The sequence below is a fragment of the Dipodomys spectabilis genome, unplaced genomic scaffold (genome assembly GCF_019054845.1).
Source record: "Dipodomys spectabilis isolate Male_0828 unplaced genomic scaffold, ASM1905484v1 ptg000787l, whole genome shotgun sequence".
NCBI classification, from domain to species: domain Eukaryota; kingdom Metazoa; phylum Chordata; class Mammalia; order Rodentia; family Heteromyidae; genus Dipodomys; species Dipodomys spectabilis.
The window spans coordinates 34,904-40,653 of record NW_024871464.1 but is presented as its reverse complement, the minus strand read 5'-3'; positions in this window follow the sequence as shown (position 1 = coordinate 40,653).

Below are 5,750 nucleotides of genomic sequence, written 5' to 3'. Positions count from 1 at the left end.
CCCGGCCCAGAGGCCCGCCCCATGCCTAGGAGAGACCTCCGGCTCCGTTTCCCTGCTCACTGAGCCAGGTTTCCCAAGTACCCTGTGAAACCTCACAGGGGCAGATCAAGTGCCAAGGGAGTACTGTGTGCAGAGGACTCAGCACAGTACTACCAGTACCTAGGTGATGCATGTAGAAGACTCAGCACCAGTACCTAATAGGTGTTAATGCATGCAGAGGACTCAGCACAGGACCTAACATATGTTAAAATGCATGTGGAGGACTCAGCACAGTACCTAGCAGGTGTTAAGTGATACAGCAGAGGACTCAGCCCAGTACCTAACAAGTTATGTAATGCATGCAGAGGACTCAGCACAGTACCAGGTGTTAAGGTGTTAGGAAACAGGGGCTACACTGGGAGACAGTGCTGAGTTACTGCTAGGTTTATTTGCCTCCCTTTCAGGGAACACTTCCCCATGGTCTGCCCAGAACAGAGCCTTGTGCCACACAGCCTCATTGAATGGACCATCTTTCAGCCATGTGCGGGGCTCTGAGTTGCTTGGATTACAGGCATACGCTACCATGCTGAACCCCCAGCTCCAAGACTAGATCTGCACTTGAACAAAGACTTTCCCTCCTCGCCAAAGAAAACCCAGAGGAGCAAGTACCTTCTAGAACAACGGCAGCCTGCCACACTGGGTCCGAGGGGTCAAACTTTCAGACGGGCCTTTATCCGACCTCGCTGAGAGAGAGGCTCGGTTTGGGCATCTAGGGCCTCATGGCTAGTTCCAATATGTTTACACGTCTGACATCTCACGCACAATCGACGTAAAGTGGCCGCATCTCTCAGGACATTTCCTCTCGCACCAAGTTCGCCCAGTCTTTTATGGGGGGGGCTGCTGTTTACAAGATCTCCTGGCCACAACCTTTCTACTTTGCACCCATATGCGCTTCTGAATCTACTGTCGGCGTGTCATGGACGGCCGATGTCGGATCATTCTTCGAAATCTACTTTTTTAATTCTCCCCGATGACCGCCTTCCCGTGGTCGAATTTGAACCCGTTGGTGTTGCGCGGTCGGTCACGCGGGGTTTGTCTGTGGTTTTCTCCCTTCTTGCTGCCTCCTCCTTCTCGGTTCAATAGATATTTTCGAGTGTGTGTGTCATCACCACGCTCTTAATTTAGTTATTATCTATTTATGATCATCTCCCCCCCCCCCCCCCGCTGGTTTCCTTGGAGATTACCATTCATGTCTCAATCTGTAACCATCTGGGCAATAATAATTTTAATGGTATATGAAAACATCGTGTCCATGAAGTTCCTTTCTTCCCCTGCTCTGTGATTTGTTTTTAAATATCTTTTTTCAACTGTCTCAAATTATATCTTTATTCCCTTACATCCCAGCCTCACATGCATCCATAATGATCGCTGTGGGGCCCTCAAAGGAAAAAACATGGAGTTATAAACAAAAATATCATCTTTTGTCTTTAGCCATGGTCACCTGCTTTAGCCCTTCTGATTTAAAGGATCATTTCATCTCGGCCGAAAGCACTTCCTTTAGAATTTCTTGAAGGGGGGGAATCTGCTGGAGATGAGCGCAGTTTCTATTCACCTGGAAATGTTTTCATTTATTTATTTATTTTTGCCAGACCTGGGTCTTGAACTCAGGGCCTGGGCGCTGTCCCTGAGCTTCTTCGGCTCAAGGCTAGGGCTCTACCATTTGAGCCACAGATCCACTTCCGGATTTTTCTGTATATGGGGTGCTGAGGAATTGAACCCAGGGCTTCGTGCATGCAAGGTGAGCGCTCTACCCCTGAGCCGCCTGCCCAGACCATATTCTTATTTTTTATTGTATTTTTTTCTTGCAGCCTTGAGTTTGAACTCAGGGCCTCACATTTGCTAGGCGAAGGCTCTAACCACTTGAGTCACACACCCAGCTTCTACAGGTGTGAGGTCCCTGCATCCTACAGGCCCACGTGACAGTCCTGGGGCTTGAACTCAGGGCCTGGGCGTTGACCCTGAGCTTTGTTTTTTTTTTTTACTCCAGGCTGGCGCTCTACCATTGAGTCACAAAACACAGTCCAGCTGTGTTTTTGGTGGTTCGCTGGAAATAAAAGAGTCTCACAGAGTTCCCTGCCTAGGCTGGCTTTGAACCGCAATCCTCAGATCTCAGCCTCCTGTGTAGATGACAGGTTCACACCTGTAATTTGCCAGTGCCTGGCTTTTATTATTGTTGTTGTTGTTGTTGTTATTGATTTAGCAGTGCTGGGGCTTGAACTCAGGCTGCTTCTGCTCACGGTGAAGGTGCCTGACCGCTGAGCTACCCCCAGCCCTGTTTCATTCACCTGATTACTTCGAATAACCCCTCAATCCTCCCCCCTCCCCCCAACACTCACCGCAGAGATTCTAATGGCATTAGAAACTGGAAGGCCTTTATTTACCTTTACATTTTACATTTAAGGCTGGCGCTCTACCACTTGAGCCACAGCCCCACTTCCGGTTTTCTGGTGGTTCATAGGAGATGAGAGTCTCATGGATTTTTCTACCTGGGCTGGCTTTGAACCTTGATCCTCAGATCTCAGCCTCCTGAGGACCTGGGAAGACACAAACACCCCAGTGAACAAACCAACCAGGAAGGAAAAGATGGAGAGTCAGACAGAGGAAGGAAGGAAGGAAGGAGGGAAGGAAGGAGGGAAGGAGGGAGGGAAGGAAGGAAGGGAGGGAAGGAAAGAAGAAAGGGAAAGAGGAGAGGAGGGGAAGGGAGGAGAGGAGGGAGAGGGACAGAGGAGTGGAGGGAGAGGCTCAGGAGGCTCAGCAAGACCCCGAGGGACCAGCACCCAGGGACCCCGGCTGCTTCCGGGAACATCCGGGCCGCCAGCCATGGCCAGCTCACCCATGAGTGTCTCCTGCTTGCTTTGTTCATTGTTCTTACGAAGACGATCACAGACATCTCCTAAAACACCCCCCGGGGGCCCGTGGTGTGCCCTGGGCTGGGAAAGACACTCAGATGCTCACATACGCGTGAGACACGGAGCCTGGGCCAGGGAGGACAGACAGACAGACGGACAGACAGACAGACACTGATGAGCGCCCACGGTGCATACGTGAGCGCAGGTCCCCGGGCCACTGAGCCATCTTCAGGGGCTGGGGTGCTCAGGACCTGGTGGGGGTCCGGCATGCCCCCCCCACACCCACAGGATGGGACCCCAGAAAGGTAGAATGCACCCTGAGGTGCGCGGGTCAGCAGGCCCCACATTCTCCCTCAGTGCACGCGAAGTGATCCTAACACAGACCCTTTGCTCCCAAACACACCCCTCTCCCAGCCATTTCCCACACCAGCTCCAAAGCCCCTCCATCCACCCCCCCCCCCCCCCAGCCCCAGAGCTCAAGGAGCTGCCCAGGATCCTTTGCGGCCATGGTGTTTTGTTTCCTTTCTGAAGTCAATTTCCAATTTCTAGGGGAAAACAATGGCGACGGGCAGGGGGAGGGTGGGGGGACGGGGAGGATTCTAGCTCATTCCTTGGAGCACTTTGTGCAAATCAATACCCAGGTGGAAATCCTTCTCCTCCTCACTCCCTCAGAGCCCCGCCGGTGAACATCTCCAGGCCGGGCCTCTCCTCCTCTCCTCTCCCCTCTCCTCCTCTCCTCTCCCCTCATTTTTCATGTCTCCGTGCAATGCTGGTCCCCAAAGCCATTCCCTGGGTCTTGTGATCTGCCCTAACGTCTCCTCCTTCATTGTTTTTTAATCCCTGAATCTGACGTTTGTTTCTGCAGGCACCTGCAAGTCCTCAGGGGGAAAGATGGTGTCCATCGGATTCCCTTCCATCTCCAGGGCGCCCAGGGACCCAGGAAAGGTGGATGGGATGGTCCGGGGCTGTGGGGGGGACCATTCAGCCGCCCTCCTTCCCACTGGATCCCGGGGGGCTGCACGGGGAACGGCACCCCATGCTTTATGGAAGGTCCACGTCAGGCATCCGCAGGGGGGATGGTGAGGATGCCTTCCTGCTGTCAAGTGTTGCTGCCATGGCTCAAGACCCCCGTTACCCCATTCCCTGCCACTGGGGTCCTGAACATCCCCCACCCAAGGCCTGTGTGTTCATTCCTTCCCAAGCCCTGGGGCCTTTAGCAGGTTAGGCCTAGCGAGAGGAGGTTAGGCTCTTGGGGGAGTGGCCTAGCGAGAGGAGGTTAGACCTTTGGGGGTGTGGCCTGGTGGGGGTTAGGCCTTTGGGGGCGTGGCCTAAGTGAGAGGAAGTTATGTCATTGGGGGAAGTTAGGTCTTTGGGCGTGGCCTTGAAGGACCTGTTAAGGCCCCACCCTTCCTGTCTGTCTGTCTGTGTCTTTCTCTCTTTCTGTCTCTTCTCAGGGCTGCCATGACCTGGGCAGCTTCCTCAGCCATGTGCACCTACCCTGCCAGCCTGAAGATGACGGCCACCGCCCCCACCCCCCCCCCCGCGGGGCGTGGTGAGCAGCCATTACAGACTAAGCCCTCGGAAGCCCTGGCTGCCTCCTCAGCGGACTGCCCAAGCCTGCCACCTGTTCCTTCGCTCCTGATATTCCCAGGAAGGCCAACCCTCCCCCTGCTTTCCCAGGGTTGGGGTGGGGTGGAGAGGGACCCTCGAGGCTACCAACCCCAAAGCCCAGCTCTCATTCTGGAACTTTCTATCAGCTCCTGCTCCCCTCCCCTCCCCTCAGGCATCTGCAGGAAAGGGGTTTCTAGGACAGCCCTGACTCTTCCTCTTCTTCTGCTGAGCTTACCTTCAAGGCAGCCAGGCAAGCCCCAGCAAGAGGGGGGCCTGTGGGAACTTGTACTGCCCCCTCACCCCAACTTTCCCCTCCAGAGCCCCAGGGAACACTGAGACGTCCCGACGTTTCCATCTCTTTGTGTTTATTGAGCGCCCATGGGGTCCCACCCCACGGAGCCAGCGCCCAGGGTTCAGAGCCATGGTCTCTTTCCAGAGACCAGAGCGAGTAGAATACAGAGAAGTTCCAGAGCTTCTGCGTTGACAAGTCTGTGAGGGCCTGGGGGCGGGGGGAGGGGAGAGCTAGTCACAAAACAAGTTCCTATTCGAAAGCAACAGGGTCTCCTCCCGAGGGCGGTAAGCAGTGGGCCGCGTGCGCCCCGCACCACGCCACGCGCACCACGCCCGGGCACACCCACCCGGCTGCATCTGCACGCACATACGGGCATCGGCGGGTAGATAAACACGAACGCAGGCTGCCCACACGCACGCACGCACGCTTGCACACGCACGCGCACACACCGCCGCTCAGACACTGACGTGTGTGTGCGTGTGCGTGTGTCCTGGCTCTAGCAGAGGCAATCTGTCTTAGATTTCCCGAAGCATGCAAAAGAAAATCTGGAAGATCCAGAGACCCACAGCTTAGAAGGGGTCCCGAGGAGACGTTAGTCCGGCTTCTTCCTTGGGGGCGGGCGGGAGGGGGGGCCGGCGGAGGGGGGCGGGCGGGGGACCCCAGACACAGCACAAAAGGTTGTTTTGGTTGGCACCAATTGAACCTTGGTGGAGAGCTCCCGGGGCAGAGTGGAGGGGGCCGGCGTGGGGGTGGGGGTCCCCCTCTCTTCCCCCCACCCCTCCCCGTCCATCCGTGGCAGGGCCCCACGGGCACCGCGGGGAGCATGCCGGGCGTCCAGGCCGACGAGAGCTGTGGTTAGGATGGCGTCCGGCGTCCACCCGGGCTGGGCAGGGCGGCCGGTGGCGGGCATTCATTCCCCTCCTCCGCGGCGCTCCGCGGCTAACGCGGCTAACAAGGTG